Here is a 22,738-nt window from a genome sequence, read left to right as displayed (position 1 = left end):
GGTCTTTAAATCTCTCTTAATTTCATCTTATTTTGACTGTATTTCTAATTTTACACAATTAGGGTTTTATCGTTATTGTTGTTGTGTGATTTAAGGATGTTGAGGTTGCAATTTTTAAGGCTACTAATCATGTTGAGTGCCCACTCAAAGAAAGACACATAAGAAGTAAGTTAATTAGCCTTTTCAAATTTTTCAATTTTTTGATTTTTCAATATTTGGGAGAAATGGTGTAATGTGTGGATGTTTTGGTATTGTAGAGATAATGACCTGTACGTCTGCGATTCAGCCTCGAGCGGATGTGCAGTACTGTTTAGTTCAATTGTTGTATTATTTCTTCTACTTTTCATTTACAATGTACTGTAATGTGTATATTAGCTACCATCTGTTAAGCTCTCATCAGGCTACCCCTACTATTCGTGAAGGTATAGTTCACATCTATTTGTTTAATTTTGTATTGTGTTGTTTACTTTCATACCTCAACAAGTTATTTCTTCATTAATTGTATATTTTCTTCACATTAGTCTAAATCTTAATTAATGGAAGAAAAAAAATTAATTTATATATTTTCTTCCTCCTAACCCTATATCCTCAATTTCTTCTCCAAACAATCTTATTTGTTGCAGCTTTCCTTCTTCATCCGTTTTGGGTTCCAGGGTTCTCTTTGCATCTATTAACTTTGTGAAAACTTTAGGTTGAATCGCCGTCGAGGGAAATAAAAGAACTCCGTGAAACGATTAGGTTTGGAAAACTTATTGGCATCTAATTTGAGCCTGTTCACGAACATAATCTCATAGAATCGATGAAATCTGACAAAGGTAATTTTGATTATTATAAATTCATATTTTGATTTATTTCATTCAGGTCTATTCATTTATTTACCGTAATTTTACTAATACTAACGATGATTGTTGGAATAGTATCAATTGGAGACGCTTTCAAAACTCATTAGTTCTGTTTAGGTTTTTTCTTATTTAATGTTTTTTTTTTAATTTTATCTTTTACGTGTGCTGATGTTTGCAGCGGGGTATATGAAATAGCTTATATTTTACAAGAAATACTATTAAATACGATACAATTTTACACAAGATATTTATTTATTTAGAGAATGGATATACTTAAACCTTGCTACAACACTTATAGGCAGTGTACCTAATCGTACAGTAGTGTAGTTTTTAGTAAGTCCGGTTCGTTCCACAGGGAATCTTTTTAACAAAGCTTAACGCTATATTAGTTTACTTTTATAAAAATACAAATATATATATAAGTAATATTATTATTATAAAAGGGGGGTTTTTACCGTTTAATGACCGGTTTGTCGATTTTAAAACTTTAGTCACAGTTAAAACCAAATGTAAAATAATAAATATAAATACAAGACTTAAATTAAAGCGTAAAGTAAATAACAATAATGAAATTGTGAATAATAAAAGTGCGATAAAATAAACTTGCGATAATTAAAAAGTACGATAATTAAAAGTGCAATTAAATACAATAACAATAAAAATGCGATAATTAGAAGTGCAATTAAATATAATATAAAGGAAATTAAATATGAAATAAAAGAATTATGCTTATTTAAACTTCCGTAATCATGATGTTTGACGTGTTGATTTTAGTTTTATGCCCATGGGTTAATTGTCCTTTGTCCTGGATTATTTAATATGTCCATACGGATTTGTCCATAATAGTCCATCAGTCATAAATATAAAGAGCGAAAGCCTTCGTCAAATTATTCTTATTCCCGAAGTCAAATATTCCAACTAATTGGGGATTCGAATTGTAACTAGGTTTTAATACTTTGTTTAATGAATACACCAGGTTATCGACTGCGTGTAAACCAAGGTTTTACTACTTTGTTAACAATTACACCAATTACCCTTGAATGTAATTCACCCCTGTTTCAACAAGTCTATTAACTATTAATCCAGTTCCGTGTCCGGTAAAATGAATAATTATTGGTATTTATAGATATCCCGCCCACCGTACCCAGTCAAGCGTATGTGGTTATATATAAACACGTCGAATTATAAGTTTGTATATTAAATTAACAAGGTATTGTTTAGTTAATATAAAACCCATTAATAGCCCATAGTCTAATTTCCACAAGTGTCGTTCTTTTGTCCAAACCCCAATTATGGTACAAAGCCCAATTACCCAATTTTAGTAATTAGCCCAACATCATGATTACTTCGGATTAAATAAGCATAATAATAACTTAGCTACGAGACATTAATGTAAAAAGGTTGAACATAACTTACAATGATTAAAAATAGCATAGCATTACACGGACAGAATTTCGACTTACACCCTTACAACATTCGCTAACATACCCTTATTATTAGGATTAAAATTAAAATTAAAATTAAAATTAAAATATAAATATAAATATAAATATATACGTTTAGATAGATGGATGGATATATTTGGTGATTTTTGCGATCAGAATTCGTTTGCTTTTATAGGGAGTTTCAGAAATTGGGGCTCCGCGACTCGCGGCCCTTTTGGCCTTCAAACTCCGCGAGTCGCGGAGTTTGTAAATACAGCTCACCAGCTTTTGGAGTCTTTCTTGCCGACGATTTATTTATAAATATAATATTAATATAATTAATTATATATTATATTATATTTATATACATAGTTAACTTCTAATTTTTAGTCCGTTGCGTCGAGCGTTGAGAGTTGACTCATGTCCCGGTTCCGGATTTTTGAACGTCCTTGCGTACAATTTTATATTTTGTACTTTGCGTTTTGAATCTTGTACTCTTGTAATTTCGAGACGTTTCTTATCAATAATTGGAACCTCTTTGATTGTCTTTTGTACTTTTGAGCTTTTTGGTCGTTTGCGTCTTCAATTCGTCGAATCTGTCTTTTGTCTTCACCTTTTATTATTTAAACGAATATCACTTGTAAATAGAACAATTGCAACTAAAAGCTTGTCTTTCTTGAGGAATAATGCTATGAAATATATGTTCGTTTTTAGCATTATCAAATATTCCCACACTTGAGCGTTGCTTGTCCTCAAGCAATATCGTCTTGAAATACTAGAATCACTTCTTTATTCTTCACACTTTGTACATCAGTGATTTCTATACGGCAGTATAAACAATGGTAGTAACGATATGGTTTACAGTCCCACATGACTATAAAAATTTAGATCCATTAAGGAAATTGGATCTTTATGAAAACATTTGATCTTTTGAAAATTAAATCTAGTTGTTACCCTAGATAAGTTTTCCGGAATAACCCTTCACCGGTGTTTGCAAAATATTTTTGTGGGTTTGGTGGGTTTCAGATTTGAAAATTTTAGCTCAAAACTTATGGTTTTGTGTCACCCACTTGCTAACCTTGTATTTGGAAAGCAACACGTCCAGTTTACTTGTCCCGTATATTACCTTTCGGTAAACTACCGTCCGGTTGTAAAGGAAAGTGTTGAACAAGCAACTATTAAGGCAATGTCCCGTGACTTGCTTTTGATTATGGTCTATAACGTGTCGGACGCAATTACTATCCTTGGTAGGAGCAATAGTAAAGCTCACCCTTATAATTTTTCGGTCTGGCACAAGGTCCTGTCTTTGACCATGCAATGCAACCACCGTTCTTACGGTTGACACCCGATTTGGTTCAGGTGACCTAATGAATTCCAGGTGAATTCCTAGGATTTTACGTTCAATGGTAATGAACGCATTGAAAATAGGGTTTTCAGAAAACAAATCGGTTTGTAATTTTGATCAAAATATTTTCTCGTTCAAGCTCGAATTTAGATATCATTGAATTCCATGAGTTTGTAATTCTCAATCTTTAAGGTCAATCTCAAGGATTGAGTAATATCAGGCTTAAAAGCTGATTTTTGATCTTTTAAGGAGATTATCCTTTCTGGGGATCTGATTTATTAGTCTTATCCAGCTAATTTGCATGGTGCCTCCCATTTTACGAGATAAATCCTTCTCATGGTTAGGATAAATCTGACCACTTGGCGACCCAGTTTAATGCTGAGGTCCGTGGATTTCCTGCTGATTTTAGTGATGACTTTTCTAGATTTTTCGTCAACCTACAGCTGGTCTGGACGACAACTTTTTGACCTAAATCAAGAAGCGCGTGTCTTTTTCGGAAGACTTTACTTCCTTTTAATGATGGAATTGATTCATCGTGTAGATCCATCTCTTCTTTTCTTTCATCGGGTAAAACAATTTAGTTTAGTCCAAAGCAAAAGTATTTTCAGTTATTTGTTACAGATATATGTGACATATGTTTAAGATAACTTGGTAAATTTTCCCACACTTGGCTTTTATTTTCCTTTTTATCGTCCTCTATTCCATTTTAAATGAATTTTAATATTTTGGTTTGTTTCTCAATTTATGTTCTTTTTGAGGTAACAATAATTTCGGTGTTAAAACCTAGTTTTATTGTTCATAAATATGTATAAACATGATTTTGAGTTCATTTAATTGAAAATTTTTAAAATTTTTACTAGAATTGGGTAGTCAGTATATAAGACTAGGGCTGTTCTTTATTATCAGAGAGCACTAGATTCTAATACAACTACTGCTTTACTAGTATTTTTAATGGTAACCAAGTGTATAAAGTAAAAAATTTTAAAATCCGAAAGAATTTAACCCCTTCCAACACTTAAGATCTTGCAATGCCCTCATTTGCAAGAAATCAGTAACAATTTAAATTATTGAGGGTGATTTGTGTGAAATTGATTAAATTTTACTAAAGTTTCCAAACATATTGGCGTTTGTTTGCTGAATGATAAATGGTGCACATCATTTGTTCATTCCGTCTTGTTGTTATTTCACATATATTTTGCATCTTGTCGTCAAAATTAGTTGCTTTTTGCTGAACTTAATGCCAGTCTTTGAAAATGCGTTGTTTTACCCTGTTGTGTACATAAGATAAACTGCAAACATATATACATATTTTTGAAGTTTGGTATATTACCCCACATTCAAAAATTATTAAAATCTAAGAATAAAAGTTAGAAAATTATAAAAACTATTACAATATTAACATAAGTATTAAACGTATCAATATTACAAATTACAAAATAAATAAAACTAAGTAGACTAGGGATGATACTGGTACCAATAGGGGTTCCAAGCATAACTATAGGTGCTATAGAATGCTTCGGCAGGGTTATACGTAGGATACAGTGGTTGCATCTCTATAGACCAGGGAGGGAATATGGGTTTTGGTGTAGGAATATAGTTTCTACCTATATGTAGGCAATGAGCTATGATTTGGTTTTGATGAACTTGCCAATCTTCAAATGCTCTCTGTCTAGCATTTTCGTACTCCTGTGAAGCTATAAACCTTTGCATTTCTTGCATTTCATTTCCCCCTCCTACATTACCTTGCTGTTGGTTTCTCTCAACCTGTGGATGTCTACCATGGTATTGGACTGCGGCGTTATTTCGCCTCTTCAAAACTTTCGCACCATGGTATACATTTAAACCTATAGTATCGCGGGGTTCTGGTTCTTCGACTAATAATCCCCCCTGACTTATATCCACACCGAGATATTCAGCAATCAAAGTAATAAAAATACCACCTCCTATTATGCTATACGGTCTCATCCCCCTAACCATAGCTGATAAATAATAACCCACACAATACGGTATACTTACAGCGCTTTGTGGGTCTCGAATACACATATGGTAAAACAAATCCTGTTCATTTACCTTTTCCTTGTTCTTACCTCTTTGTGTAATCGAATTAGCTAAAAACCTATGAATCACTCTTAATTCAGCTCTATCTATATCCAAATAAGAGTAATTTCCCCCTTTGAATCAGTGATGGCTTGTCATTTGACTCCATACACCGTGTGTATCAAAATTTTCATCTATCTTTCTACCATTTAGTATCAACCCTCTACAATCGGCAGATGCTAACTCCTCAGGCGTATATATACGTAAAGCCTGAGCCATGTCTAGTAAAGACATGTGGCGCATCGAACCTCCTAACAAAAATCTAATAAAAGATCGATCGGTTAAACTAGCTACCCGATCATTTAATTCTATACTACACAACAATTCTTCACACCATACTTTATATACAGGTCTACGCATGGTGAATAAACGTAACCAGTCATTAAAAGTAGAATTACCATACCTCTGTACAAGTAATTCCCTAATTGGCCCGGCCAATTCTACAGCTTCTAAGGGTCCCAATTCTATGACCCTGGGTACCTCAACAACTTTAGAATGAAGAGTATGCAAACCCCTTTGGTATTTTGGATAATCTATCCAAAGTCTGTCAAATCTCAGGTTCGGGTGCAAATCTTCCAAGTGCATATCAGAAAAGGTCATGACTGGATGAGGTATATCTTGCTTGTAGTAGTTATCCACCTCCTATTGTTCCGCATTCTCAGCAGGAGCATTGCGAGCTTGGGATGAAGATTCACCCCTTTCAGTCTGCAAAACACATCAAACACAATTTTTGTGCATCCAAATATGCATTAGTGTCAGCAAAATCATCAATCAAAATAATTACAATGACATGATCAATTTATATCAACTTAAGCTCATTTTCATATTTTTATCAAATCTACACTTTTTCAAATAAGCATATACGAAAATGTTCGCCAAGTTCATAAGCATTCAACTCAAATAACATGTCAAAATAATCATTACTAGCAATTAAACAAGTCTCAAATGGCATTATCTTTCAAAAATCAAGTTCATGAATTTTTAGACTTGAAAAAGTCCACTTTAATTCTCAAAATCATGTTTAGGCTCAAAGTTTGGATCATTTAACTACCTAAACATGTTACACTACTTAATTTAGCAACAATTCATGACAAAAATCAGCCATAACCTGTTTATATCAAAAAGCCCCAAATTTGCTCAAGAACACAAACCCTAGATTACTCAAAATTTGAAGTTTAAGACTTCTAATCATGTTAAATAGCATCAATCTAGGTTATACAAACATAATACATAAACAATTTAAGCCTAATTACACTAAAAAGCATCAAAATCAAATTGGGGAAAAAATTGCTCAAGAACACTAATTTTCGGATTAAATGGTGTTTAGGTGTAGAAATTTACCGTTTTTCTTGAGTAATTCCTTGATAGCATCCTTCTCAACATGATTTTAGTAAAAGATTTGATGATTAACGGTTAAAAATTGTGATTTTGGGGGTGTTTTTGGGGTTTTTTCGCGCAGTCTTTTTGCTGTGTTTTGTGTTGTGGGTTGGACTGAGCTGTTCTTTGCGTTTTATTTTTTTTCTGTATTTCGGTCCTCCCGCGACTCGCGGAGATTTCCCCTTCAAACTCCGCGAGTCGCGGAGTTTTTTTTTTTTTTTTTTATAACATCTTATATTAATTAAAACAATTAAGTAATTAATTTTAAAATTTTGTTTCCCTTGTTATTTAGGACGAGGTCGTTTCGGATCGATGTCCTAGTCCGTCCTTCGACAAAATTTTAAAATTTGTCTTTTTGTAGCGATTGTTTTAAAAGCTAAGATTTTCGGGTTTTTTAATGTTTTTGGCATACTTTAATTCAATAAGATTAAAAATAATGATAATAAAAGTTCTCGTCCCTCCCTTGGGTAAAGCAATTTCGGTTCAAAGACCTAGTTTTCAACTTACGACGAATTTTAAAAATCATATTTTTAACTTAATGAGATAAAGTAAATTTTTGTTTTTAAATTCACACAACTTAAATATAAAATTCAAAATTAATATTAAAAATTCACACCAAACTTAAAATTTAAAATGCATAAAATTAAAAATTCATATTTTAAAAATAAAAAAATTTATACCAAACTTAATTTAAAAATTCATATTATAAATTCACACCAAACTTATATTAATTTTTCAAATATTTATAATTTTAAATATATTGTTTTTACAAAGTTTACAATATTAATTTAAGATTTATATATTAATTTTAAAAATATGGTAAAAATAAAATTAAAATTTTTTTTGGCTTTTTATCCCACTTTAATCAATCAAATATTATCAAAAATATACACTCCTCTTTTCGGTAAAGTAATTTCGGTTCCAAGACCTAATTTAACTCATGACGAATTTTTGAAATATTTTGGGTTGATTGATTGAAGATATTTATACCTTAAGAATAAACATTAAATTTCACAGTGATGTAATAAATTTTTGAATGATATCAATAATTTCGGTCGCCAAACCTAATTTTATTTAATACCAATTTAATACTTTATAGCGAACAAATTAGCGTTTATTATCAAAAGGTTAAAAATAAAAATAAAAATAAAGACTGTACAGACTTACCTGTGAGATAGTATTCTTAGTTATATGATCTATCCCATTCATAAGATAGTCGGTTTAATTGGTTTTTCATAGCTACATAGGCGTAACCTCGAGCATTCAGTGTCTTTTCTTCTAAACATATGAACGGTCCGTCTCTGCATAAAGTAACAAATTCGGTGTTTGAATAGGTTTGATTATTTGAACATTTACCTCCATGTGACCATTTTCCGCATTTGTGACATCTTTCTAGGTGTCGTGCTCTTCTTTTCGCTGCGGATTTTGATTTTCCTTTACCAAATTGTAACTTATTATCTTCGCATCTGGATTCTTTTCTAACTCCGTCCATTCTTTCTCTGATTACTGATACTATTTCACTCGGTAGTGTGTCATTATTACGTTTAGTGATCAAAGCGTGTAGCATTAGACCATGGTTTAGTTCACAGGCAGTCTTCATTTTGTAAAAACCTAAAAAAATTAAAATTTCAGAATGGGGGGAGAAGACTAGTTCTTTAGGGTCTGCTAGGGAAAGACCATTCGGGTTCCATTTTAGAGAACTACACGAAAACAGACAATCTAACTCTAACAGAAATACATATTATCCTTTAAAGACTTGATTCTCCCCACACTTAGTTAGCTGTGGTATCGAAATTGTGATTAACTTCATTGTCAACTTCCATCGGACCATGTATGTAATGTTTAACTCTGTGACCATTAACTTTAAATTCAATCCCATTTGAATTTATTAATTCTATCGTTCCGTATGGGAAAACTCTTTTAACTATGAATGGTCCAGACCATCTTGATTTTAATTTTCCAGGAAATAGCTTGAATCGTGAATTGAAAAGAAGAACTCTGTCTCCTTCTTTAAATTCTTTTGAACTTCTGATTCTTTTATCATGCCATTTCTTTGTTCTTTCCTTATAGATTAACGAATTATCGTATGCTTCATGTCTTAATTCTTCTAATTCGTTTAGTTGACTTAACCGTAGACGTCCAGCTTCATGTAAATCAAGATTACATGTCTTCAAAGCCCAAAATGCTTTGTGTTCAATTTCTACTGGAAGATGACATGCTTTTCCATAAACAAGTCTAAAAGGTGTGGTTCCAATTGGAGTTTTGTAGGCTGTTCTAAAAGCCCAGAGTGCATCCTCCAATTTAACGGACCATTCCTTCGGATTTGATCCTACGGTTTTCTCTAGAATACGTTTTAAAGCTCGGTTGGTATTTTCAACTTGTCCACTTGTTTGTGGATGATATGCGGTGGAGATTTTATGAGTTACTCCATATCTTTTAAGAACTTTCTCAAGTTGATTATTACAGAAATGAGTACCCCGATCACTTATTAAAGCTTTTGGTGTTCCAAACCTTGCAAAAAGATGTTTTAAAAAGTTGACTACAACTCGTGCATCGTTAGTTGGGAGAGCTTGTGCTTCCACCCATTTAGATACATAATCAATGGCTACGAGTATATATAGATTATTATGGAATTTTGGAAATGGACCCATAAAGTCAATACCCCAAATGTCAAATACTTCACATACTTGGATGACATTTTGTGGCATTTCATCACGTTGACTTATTTTTCCGGCCCTTTGACAAGCATCACAGGATTTGCAAAGAAGGTGTGCGTCTTTGTAAATTGTAGGCCAATAGAATCCAGCATCATAAACTTTTCTTGCTGTTAGTTGAGCCCCATAATGCCCTCCTGTTGGTCCTGTGTGACAATGGTTTAAAATTTTACTAGCTTCATCTCCAAATACACATCAGCGTATTATTCCATCTGGACAACTTTTAAACAGATGTGGATCTTCCCAAAAATAGTGTTTTATATCTCTGAAGAATTTCTTTCGTCTTTGGTACGATAATCCTTTTTCAAGGAATCTACATACTAAGTAGTTTGCATAGTCTGCAAACCATGGGATTTCATTATAATCTATCTTCAATAGATATTCATCAGGAAAGTTGTCTTGTATGGCCGATTCATTTAGAACTTCTAATTCGGGATTTTCAAGAAGAGAAAGATGATCAGCGGCGAGATTTTCTGCTCCTCTTTTAACTCGGATTTCAATATCAAATTCTTGTAAGAGTAAGATCCAACGGATTAATCTTGGTTTAGCATCTTGTTTTGAAAATAGGTATCTAAGAGCAGAATGGTCGGTATAGACCACCGTTTTTGCTAGAACGAGATATGATCGAAATTTGTCAAAAGCAAAGACAATAGCAAGGAGTTCTTTTTCAGTAGTTGTATAGTTCGTTTATGCTCCTTGTAACGTCTTACTAGCATAATATATAGGTTGAAATCGTTTTTCAATCCTTTGTCCTAAAACGGCTCCCATTGCAAAATCACTTGCATCGCACATTAATTCAAATGGTAGATTCCAATTTGGTGTTATCATGATCGGCGCATTAGTGAGTTTTTCTTTAAGAATATTGAAAGATTTGATACACTCATCTGAAAAGATGAATGGAGCATCCTTTTCTAGGATTTTATTCATAGGAGTGGCAATTTTAGAAAAATCTTTTATGAAACGTCGGTAAAAACCGGCATGCCCTAGAAAACTCCTAACTCCTCTAACATTGGTGGGATGTGGAAGTTTAGCAATTACATCTACTTTAGCTCTATCCACTTCAATTCCTTCTTTTGAAATTTTATGACCAAGAACGATGCCTTCTTTAACCATAAAATGGCATTTCTCCCAATTAAGAACTAGATTTGATTGTTCGCATCTAATAAGCATTCGTTCAAGATTAGCTAGACATGATTCAAATGTATCACCGAAGACTGAAAAGTCATCCATGAAAACTTCCATGCATTCTTCTATCATGTCATGAAAAATCGCCATCATACACCTTTGAAAGGTTGCAGGGGCGTTGCAAAGTCCAAATGGCATGCGTTTGTAAGCAAAAGTACCATAAGGGCACGTGAATGTGGTTTTCTCTTGATCTTCGGGTGCTATTGGAATTTGAAAATATCCGGAAAATCCATCTAGAAAACAATAGTAACTATTTCCGGCTAATCTTTCCAACATTTGATCTATGAAAGATAAGGGAAAGTGATCTTTTCTGATGGCGTCATTTAATTTTCTATAATCAATACATACACGCCATCCTGTTACAGTCCTAGTAGGAATAAGCTCATTTTTCTCATTTGTAATGACAGTCATGCCACCCTTCTTAGGCACGCATTGAACTGGGCTTACCCATGGACTATCAGAGATTGGATAAATTAGACCTGCGTCTAGCAGTTTAATAATCTCTTTCTTAACTACATCTTGCATATTAGGATTTAGTCTTCGTTGGTGTTGCACATACGTTTTATGACCTTCTTCCATAAGGATTTTATGTGTGCAATACGAAGGACTTTTTCCTTTAATATCATGAATCTTCCATGCAATGGCTGGTTTATGAGCTTTCAACACAGAAATGAGTTGTGATTTCTCATTTTCAGTAAGAGAAGACGATATTATTACAGGTAATTCAGATTCACCATGTAAATAAGTGTATTCCAAATGGTTTGGAAGTGGCTTTAACTCTAATTTCAGAGGTTCTTCTATCGATGATTTGTATCGATATCTGTCTTCTTCTTTTAGCATTTGAATTTCTTCTGTTGTTGGTTCATATCCATTAGCTATAAGTGTAGCTAACATCTCAGCTTCATCAATTGGTTCATTACCTTCTCCTAAAGAACATTCTCCTGTTCCTTGTAATTCTGGAAATTCTTCTAATAATTCTGCATGTGCATCTATAGTTTGAATATAATAACATGTATCATCTGCAGATTGTGGTTGTTGCATTGCTTTATCAACTGAAAAGGTAACACTCTCATCCTCTATACTTAGGGTCAATTTCTTACCGAACACGTCTATCATTGCTTTAGCCGTGTTTAAGAATGGTCTTCCTAATATGAGAGGAACTTGAGAATCTTCTTCCATGTCCAAAACAACAAAATCTACTGGAAATACTAAAGTACCAACTTTAACTAGCATGTTCTCCATTATCCCTCTGGGATATTTTATTGATCTATCGGCTAGTTGTATGCTTATTTTGGTTGGTTTCAATTCTCCAAGGTCTAGTTTAGCGTATAGTGAATACGGCATTAGATTTATACTAGCACCTAAGTCTGCCAATGCTTCTATTGAACTAAGACTACCCAGAAAACATGGAATTGTGAAACTTCCTGGATCAGATAGTTTTTCTGGTATCTTATTCAACAGCACTGCTGAACAATTAGCATTCATAGTAACAGCCGAGAGTTCTTCCATTTTCTTTCTATTTGAGATTAGATCTTTCAAGAATTTAGCATATCTAGGCATTCCTGAAATCACATCAATGAAAGGAAGATTTACATTTATCTGTTTAAACATATTTAAGAATTTGGATTGCTCGGCTTCAAGTTTCTCTTTCTTCATTTTACTCGGGTAAGGAAGTGGTGGTTGGTATGGTTTAACATAAGGTTTATCCTTAACTGTGTTATCTTCATTAACCTTTTCAACTACCGGTTCTTTTTCCTTATCTTGATCAGGTTGTGGTTCTTGTGGAGTAGGAATAGCTTCATCAGAAGTTACAGGTATTTCAGGTAGTTTAAGTGTTGTACCACTTCTTGTGGTAATGGCTTTAGCTGTTTCATTCCGGGGGTTAGCATTTGTATCACTAGGTAGACTTCCCGATTTTCTTTCACCTATTAACCTTGCTAGGTTACTTACTTCTTGTTCCAGATTTTGAATAGAAGCTTGTTGATTTCTAAATGCTTGAGCATTTTGTTCATTAGTTTGTTTCTGAGATGTGAAAATCTGCGTTTGAGTTTCAACTAGCTTCGTCATCATATCTTCTAAATTCGGCTTTTTATCATCGGTTTGTTGTGGTGGTTTGTTTTGAAAATTAGGCCTTTGCTGATTGTAATTATTATTGGATACTTGTTGATTGCTAGGACCTTGTTGGTTGTTGTATGGAATATTTCTGTTATAATTTTGGTTTTGATTGTAAATCGGTCTTGGCGGTTGATAATTATTCTGATAATTATTTCCAGGCCTTTGGTTTATGTATGAAATATTCTCTCTTTGTTCCATTGTTAATTCAATACTGAGACAATCTTTTGTCAAATGTGGTCCTCCACACTGCTCACAACTAATTCGTATTGAGTGAATATCTTTAGTCATCTTTTCCATTCATCTCTCCACAGCATCTATCTTTGCAGAAATGGAATCTAAGTCATGGCTAGAATCGGCTCTAGCTGCTTTAGATGATCTAACGATATCTTTTTCTTGGTGCCACTCATGTGAGTGGGAAGCAGTGTTATCAATAATTTTGTAAGCATCAGTTTTGGTTTTCTTCATAATAGAACCACCAGCTGCTATATCTATGTCTTTCCTTGTAGTGATGTCGCATCCTTGGTAGAATATTTGTACTATTTGACAGGTGTCTAAACCATGTTGCGGACATCCTCTTAATAACTTTCCATATCTAGTCCACGCCTCATATAGAGTTTCATTTGGCTTTTGTGTAAACGTAACAATTTCTGCTTGAAGTCTTATGGCTTTAGATGCAGGAAAGAATTGTTTAAGAAATTTGTCAACTAAAACATCCCATGTATCAATCGCCCCTTAAGGTAACGATTCCAACCAATCTTTGGCTTCTTCCTTTAAAGTCCAGGGAAATAACATGAGATATATCTGTTCATCCTCCACTTCTCGGATTTTAAATAGTGTGCAGATCCTATTAAAGGTACGTAGATGTTCATTTGGATCTTCCTTCGGCGCACCACTAAATTGGCATTGATTAGTCACCATGTATAGAATTTGTCCTTTGATTTCATAATCTGGCGCATTAATGTCTGGATGAGTAATTGCGTGACCTTGGCCAGTGCGTTTAGCTCTCATTCGGTCTTCCATACTTAAAGGTTCCAGATTCTCCATAATTGAATTTGTTGAATCGGAATCACTAGAGGATTCTGATTTAATGGTTCGTTCCTCAACAATCTCTGTTTGAATGATTGGTGGTTCCGGAGGAAAGTTTAGTGGTTCAGGATCTACGAATCGTTCCTGAATATTCTCGGATTCTCAATTGTGAGGTCGGGTTCAAAAAATGGATTATTGAAAATTTGAACTGAAGTACTTGGTCGACTGGATGACGATTCTAAAGAAAAATCAACGGCAGTAATATTTGCTAAATGTCTTGATCTAGTTACAGGTGGTGAACGTACAAAAGGTGGTGAACGTCTTGCTCGGTGCATTCACTGAATATCCTATTAGTTTTTAAAAGGAAAGAAAAATTATAATAAGTTATCCAATCAATAGACTTTTCTGATTTTGCCCACGTTTCGAATAGCCAAAAGATGCAGCAGAGGGGCAGGATTTGTTTGGTCTCAATATAATTGAGGACTGTTTGGCTCCAATAACCCGGTCCACGTACAAATCCAACTATTACTACGAACCAGAAAATTTTGATGTCTATCAATTTAACCACTTAAAATAAATTTTCGTAATTTTAAGAAATTTAGATAAGAAGTAGAATAAAAATCTATGTCCTAAAACTAGAATAGCGAGAAATAAGAAAGAAAAAGAGTTCGTCGGAAAAAGGTCGAAAAAGAAAAATGGTTGAAAAATAAAAGGTGACGGAAAAATAAAAGAAACTTATAAAACTTAAAAATACTTGACTAACCTAACCTTATTACTACAACTAACTTAAAATTATAATCGCAAATTGAGATTACTAATTGGAATGATAATTGATACATAGGTAAAAGTCGTCTAAAAATATTAAAGCTTACAGGAAAAACTAAATCCCAAATGGAAATAACTTAAAAAGAAACTAAAACTTAAAAAGGCGTTGCAATATTCTAAAGCACCTAAATCTTAGTCTAAAGAAAAAGCACTTAAAGAATTCTACGGCAAAGCCTAAAAATCTAGAAGTAAAAATAACTATGGCAAAAACTAAGTTTAAAACTAAATATGAGCTAAAAATACAAATATTACGCTAAAACGATTAAAAAGGTACAAAATATAAAAATATACAAAAAGTTGTAAAAAGTACAATTTTTATAAAAATATTATTTTTATATTATTTATTTATTAAAACTATTAATTTTATATTTTAATTAAACTAATTTAACTAAATATTAATAAAAACTAAAATAAATAAAAAGTAAAACTTAAAATAAAACTAATTATAATAATAATAATAATTAGGGTTAAATAATAATAATAATAATTAATTTCCCGTAATTAATTGCAGTTAGGGTTTCTGTCAGTGTCAGAGTTACTCCGCGAGTCGCGGTAATCGATGCAGCAAACCCCGCGAGTCGCGGGGTTCAGAAATTCAATTGACAGCTTGTTTAAAATTCGACGCGTTTTTATTTTTATTTTATTTTTTTAATTTTCTGTTTTTATATAAATAAAAGATATTTAAATAAAACTTATATTTTTATAAACTAAAATAAAAATAAAGAAACTTATAAAACTTTTAACAAACTCTTAAAAATATATAAATTTTTGTTTTTCTTTTTATATTTTCGAATATTTAAAATGTATTTTTATAAAAACGAATTTTAATAAAAGTAAACTAAAAATCTCTTCTTTTTTTTTTATATTAGCGTTGCTCTTCCGGCGTTTAAGAGAGTTCCCCGGCAGCGGCGCCAAAAATACTTGATGTTTGCAGCGGGGTATACGAAATAGCTTATATTTTACAAGAAATACTATTAAATACGATACAATTTTACACAAGATATTTATTTATTTAGAGAATGGATATACTTAAACCTTGCTACAACACTTATAGGTAGTGTACCTAATCGTACAATAGTGTAGTTTTTAGTAAGTCCGGTTCGTTCCACAGGGAATCTTTTTAAACAAAGCTTAACGCTATATTAGTTTACTTTTATAAAAATACAAATATATATATAAGTAATATTATTATTATAAAAGGGGGGGTTTTACCGTTTAATGACCGGTTTGTCGATTTTAAAACTTTAGTCGCAGTTAAAACCAAATGTAAAATAATAAATATAAATACAAGACTTAAATTAAAGCGTAAAGTAAATAACAATAATGAAATTGCGAATAATAAAAGTGCGATAAAATAAACTTGCGATAATTAAAAAGTACGATAATTAAAAGTGCAATTAAATACAATAACAATAAAAATGCGATAATTAGAAGTGCAATTAAATATAATATAAAGGAAATTAAATATGAAATAAAATAATTATGCTTATTTAAACTTCCGTAATCATGATGTTTGACGTGTTGATTTTAGTTTTATGCCCATGGGTTAATTGTCCTTTGTCCTGAATTATTTAATATGTCCATACGGATTTGTCCATAATAGTCCATCAGTCATAAATATAAAGAACGAAAGCCTTTGTCAAATTATTCTTATTCCCGAAGTCAAATATTCCAACTAATTGGGGATTCGAATTGTAACAAGGTTTTAATACTTTGTTTAATGAATACACCAGGTTATCGACTGCGTGTAAACCAAGGTTTTACTACTTTGTTAACAATTACACCAATTACCCTTGAATGTAATTCATCCCTGTTTCAACAAGTCTATTAACTATTAATCCAGTTCCGTGTCCGGTAAAATGAATAATTATTGGTATTTATAGATATCCCGCCCACCGTACCCAGTCAAGCGTATGTGGTTATATATAAATACATCGAATTATAAGTTTGTATATTAAATTAACAAGGTATTGTTTAGTTAATATAAAACCCATTAATAGCCCATAGTCTAATTTCCACAAGTGTCGTTCTTTTGTCCAAACCCCAATTATGGTACACAGCCCAATTACCCAATTTTAGTAATTAGCCCAACATCATGATTACTTCGGATTAAATAAGCATAATAATAACTTAGCTACGAGACATTAATGTAAAAAGGTTGAACATAACTTACAATGATTAAAAATAGCGTAGCGTTACACGGACAGAATTTCGACTTACACCCTTACAACATTCGCTAACATACCCTTATTATTAGGATTAAAATTAAAATTAAAATATAAATATAAATATATACATTTAGATAGATGGATGGATATATTTGGTGATTTTTGCGATCAGAATTCGTTTGCTTTTATAGGGAGTTTCAGAAATTGGGGCTCCGCGACTCGCGGCCCTTTTGGCCTTCAAACTCCGCGAGTCGCGGAGTTTGTAAATACAGCTCACCAGCTTTTGGAGTCTTTCTTGCCGACGATTTATTTATAAATATAATATTAATATAATTAATTATATATTATATTATATTTATATACATAGTTAACTTGTAATTTTTAGTCCGTTGCGTCGAGCGTTGAGAGTTGACTCATGTCCCGGTTCCGGATTTTTGAACGTCCTTGCGTACAATTTTATATTTTGTACTTTGCGTTTTGAATCTTGTACTCTTGTAATTTCGAGACGTTTCTTATCAATAATTGGAACCTCTTTGATTGTCTTTTGTACTTTTGAGCTTTTTGGTCGTTTGCGTCTTCAATTCGTCGAATCTGTCTTTTGTCTTCACCTTTTATTATTTAAACGAATATCACTTGTAAATAGAACAATTGCAACTAAAAGCTTGTCTTTCTTGAGGAATAATGCTATGAAATATATGTTCATTTTTAGCATTATCATGTGCGATTTTGATTTATATTTCGAGTATCAATTGGCTGATTTAATTGTGAGTAATGATGTGTGTTTATTAAGTTTCCTTGTGTAAAGTTTAAGGTTGATTTGTTGTCAATTTTAGATATATTATCAACTGCAGGGCAATTCGTTGCAAGCCTTATGGAAGAATGATGAGAGCGAGAGGAAGTTAATAAGGTACCTGGACAATATAACGAGTTTGACTATTTTAATTACGGTTTATTGGGGTTTAGGTTTGTACAGTTTCTGATGGTCTTAACGTTTGCAGGGTTGAAGTTGCCAATGATAAGATATCAATATTTAATACAGGCCCGGGCATGGAATCCATAGAGAAATGGTAAGATGTTTATTTTGATTATGGATCCACTTTTTTTGTTTCTTACATTCATTTCATTATTGTGCTATGATATGCTTATTATGCTATACAGGGGTAATATGGGTGCTTCTCTTCAACGGGCATTGAAAACACACGCCATATGTGGAAAGCCTCCGTATTTAAAGGTAAATACTATGAAAACTGTACAACGTATGTAAGAATTGTCATCTTTAGTTTAACCTTATTCTTATGACTGATTTTGAACTTTTTAGTGTCATGATACTCAGCCTGCTTTTGGCATGTTTGGATATGGTGGCTTTATTGCCTCTATGCATCTAGGAAGGTATGTCATTTAAATGATTAATTTACTACTGTAATTAGAGATGTTGAGTGAATTTGTGTCACTCGGGTACATTGGAAAACAATTTGTGTCACTCGGGTACATTGTAAAACAATTTGTTTCACTCGCCTTTATCCTGTGAATGAGCGTGCTATTAGAACAATAAAAAAATCTATATATTGAGAATGAAAGGGCAAATTCTGAACTTTCTTCTCGAGTTTTATTATGCTTATTGGTTGGGTTTTAGGGCTAACTGAGTTAGTTCTTGTTAATTGATTGTGGTGAGCCAATCTGAATACTCTTATGAATGTGCAACAACATTGTATTGGTGAAAGGTTCTAAATTTTAGATTCAACAGAGAGAAGGAAACATATTGATTTTAGATGATGTTATGTTCTGCTGGTAATCAATCAGACATACAATCTGTGTTCTGTATGATTACTTAAATTGAATAAAGTTATAATTTTTTTTTTGCTCATATTGAATTTTATCTATTTTACTTAAACATTATGTGCTTCTAACCTTCAAGTAGCTGGATAGTTTATGATGTAAATTATGGTAGTTTTGCAACTGTTTAATAGTTTCGGATGTGTGTTAACTTTATAATGAATACATATAATGGTAAATTTTGAACTATATAATACTTTGACAATCGTTATCTTTATAGGATAGCACTCGATAATTCAAGCCGTGTAGCGCGCACCCCTCAATCTTGTTATAACCAAACAAAGCTTCTTATTAGATATGTTTTCATAAAAACTAGAAGCTCAAAGCTCTTAAAAGCTTCTAACCAAGCATACACTAGGCATCTTCGATTTTTTAAAACAAATAAAGAAAAGTTACTTTTTAATTTTCAAACAGATATATGAACCAACCAATAAAAATGTACCACATCACCTTCAAAATTTCAGAATCACTGGTTGTAAATAAAAGTTACATTCTTTAAGTGTGTCAGTTATGACATCTCGTTGTAGGCGTTATCGACATCAAAAAGTATATAGTCACCTTCATATTTTCTTTAACATCTTAATGTAGGTGGTATAAGACCATATCCATTAATGACATCCTTCCTCAGATTAACAAATTGACATATTAGTATCACCTTAATATTTCCTTTACATGACTTACTCATCATATTTACTGTGATGACCCGTCCAAATCCACTTAGACGAATACATCATTCATTGATTTCATAGTGAGGTTTTGACCTCTATATGATATGTTTTGTAAACATTGCATTCTTTTGAAAAGGCACACCATAAATGAATATATATATATAAATCCAAGGTTTTAGACGTCTGATGATTTCCACGTATAGACAATTACCGTATATAATAGTTTACAATACTACATCCGTTGACAATGCAGTCAAAATAAGATACATGGTGATGATTTTATGAATGCAAAGTTTTCTTGAATAAAGCATGTATGACTCCATACACATAGCTTGTATAGCGTATAAGCAAACAGCGGAAGACTTCTATTAACCTGAGAATAAACATGCTTAAAAGTGTCAACACAAAGGTTGGTGAGTTCATAGTTTTTAATTTTGCGCATAATCTGTATATAAAGGTGATAATGCTAAAAACGAACATATATTTCATAGCATTATTCCTCAAGAAAGACAAGCTTTTAGTTGCAATTGTTCTATTTACAAGTGATATTCGTTTAAATAATAAAAGGTGAAGACAAAAGACAGATTCGACGAATTGAAGACGCAAACGACCAAAAAGCTCCAAAGTACAAAAGACAATCAAAAAGGTTCCAATTATTGATAAGAAACGTCTCGAAATTACAAGAGTACAAGATTCAAAACGCAAAGTACAAGATATTAAATTGTATGCAAGGACGTTCGAAAATCCAGAACCAGGACCAGAGTCAACTCTTAACGATCGACGCAACGGACTAAAAATTACAAGTTAACTATGTATATAAATATAATATAATATATAATTAATTATATTACTTATATATATATTATATTTATAAATAAAAACCGTCGGCAGAGAAAGACTCCAAAAGGGTGAGCTGTAAAAACAAACTCCGCGACTCGCGGAGTTTGAAGGCCAAAATGGCCGCGAGTCGCGGAGCCCCAAAATGAAAAACTGCCTATAAAGCCAACCGAATTCTGATCATTTTCATCATCTTTTTCTTCTTCTTCTCATACGTAAAATATATATATATATATATATTTATAATTTATATTTTAATTTTAATTATAATTCTAATAATAAGGGTATGTTAGCAAATGTTGTAAGGGTGTAAGTCGAAATTCTGTCCGTGTAACGCTACGCTATTTTTAATCATTGTAAGTTATGTTCAACCTTTTTACATTAATGTCTCGTAGCTAAGTTATTATTATGCTTATTTAAAACGAAGTAATCATGATGTTGGGCTAATTACTAAAATTGGGTAATTGGGCTTTGTACCATAATTGGGGTTTGGACAAAAGAACGACACTTGTGGAAATTAGACTATGGGCTATTAATGGGCTTTATATTTGTTTAACTAAATGATAGTTTGTTAATGTTAATATAAAGATTTACAATTGGGCGTCCCTATAAATTACCATATACACTCAATCGGACACGATGGGCGGGGTATTTATATGTACGAATAATCGTTCATTTAACCGGACACGGAAATGGATTAATAGTTAATAAACTTGTTGAAACAGGGGTGAATTACATTCAAGGGTAATTGGTGTAATTGTTAACAAAGTAGTAAAACCTTGGTTTACACGCAGTCGATAACCTGGTGTATTCATTAAACAAAGTATTAAAACCTTGTTACAATTCGAATCCCCAATTAGTTGGAATATTTAACTTCGGGTATAAGGATAATTTGACGAGGACACTCGCATTTTATATTTATGACTGATGGACTGTTATGGACAAAAACCAGACGGACATATTAAATAATCCAGGACAAAGGACAATTAACCCATGGGCATAAAACTAAAATCAACACGTCAAACATCATGATTACGGAAGTTTAAATAAGCATAATTCTTTTATTTCATATTTAATTTCCTTTATTTTATATTTAATTGCACTTCTAATTATCGCACTTTTATTTATTGTTATTTAATCGCACTTTTAATTATCGTACTTTTTAATTATTGCAATTTTATTTTATCGCACTTTTATTGCAATTTCATTATCGTTATTTATTTTACGCTTTAAATTAAGTCTTTTATTTATTTAATATTTTACATTAGGTTTTAACTGCGACTAAAGTTTTAAAATCGACAAACCGGTCATTAAACGGTAAAAACCCCCCTTTATAATAATAATATTACTTATATATATATTTGTATTTTTATAAAAGTAAACTAATATAGCGTTGAGCTTTGTTTAAAAAAGATTCCCTGTGGAACGAACCGGACTTACTAAAAACTACACTACTGTACGATTAGGTACACTGCCTAAAAGTGTTGTAGCAAGGTTTAAGTATATCCATTCTATAAATAAATAAATATCTTGTGTAAAATTGTATCGTATTTAATAGTATTTCCTGCTAAAATTAATAACTATTTTATATACACCCCGCTGCACGCCAAGTATTTTTGGCGCCGCTGCCGGGGACATCTCTTAAAAGCCGGAAGCGCAACACTAATATAAAGAAGAAAAAAAATTAGTTAACTTTTATTAAAATTCGTTTTTGTAAAAATACGTTTTAATTATTCAAAAATATAAAAAGAAAAACAAAAATATAAGTATTTTTAAGATTTTGTTAAATATTTAAGTTTTATAAGTTTCTTTATTTTTATTTTAGTGTATAAAAATATAAGTTTTATTTAAATATCTTTTATTTATATAAAAACAGAAAACAGAAAATAAAAAAAAAATAAATAAAGAAAAACGCGTCGAATTTAAATAAGCTGTCATCTGAATTTCTGAACCCCGCGAGTCGCGGGGTTTGATGCATTAAATACCGCAAGTCGCGGAGTAATTCTGACACTGACAGAAACCCTAATCCTGCATTTATTACGGATTATTATTAATTATTATTATTATTAACCCTAATTATTATTATTATTATAATTAATTTTATTTTAACTTTTACTTTTTATTTAATTTATGTATTTAGTATTAATTAGTTTAATTAAATTATAAAATTAATAGTTTTAAAAAATTAAATAATATAAAAATAATATTTTTATAAAAATTGTACTTTTTACAACTTTTTGTATATTTTTATATTTTGTCCCTTTTTAATCGTTGTAGCGTAA

At 31.9% G+C, this 22,738-nt stretch overlaps 1 long non-coding RNA gene across 1 annotated transcript; it reads left to right on the top strand.

Annotated features, from left to right (window-relative positions):
• Window positions 1–94: 94 nt before the first annotated feature.
• On the top strand, window positions 95–18,857 carry LOC139850575 (uncharacterized). Its single transcript, XR_011760075.1, has 4 exons — window positions 95–815; window positions 17,970–18,025; window positions 18,117–18,349; window positions 18,437–18,857. It is a non-coding gene; the product is annotated as an uncharacterized lncRNA (long non-coding RNA).
• Window positions 18,858–22,738: the final 3,881 nt, after the last annotated feature.

The sequence above is a fragment of the Rutidosis leptorrhynchoides genome, chromosome 5, assembly GCF_046630445.1.
Source record: "Rutidosis leptorrhynchoides isolate AG116_Rl617_1_P2 chromosome 5, CSIRO_AGI_Rlap_v1, whole genome shotgun sequence".
Taxonomy (NCBI): domain Eukaryota; kingdom Viridiplantae; phylum Streptophyta; class Magnoliopsida; order Asterales; family Asteraceae; genus Rutidosis; species Rutidosis leptorrhynchoides.
This window is presented reverse-complemented; position numbering and strand designations above follow the sequence as displayed.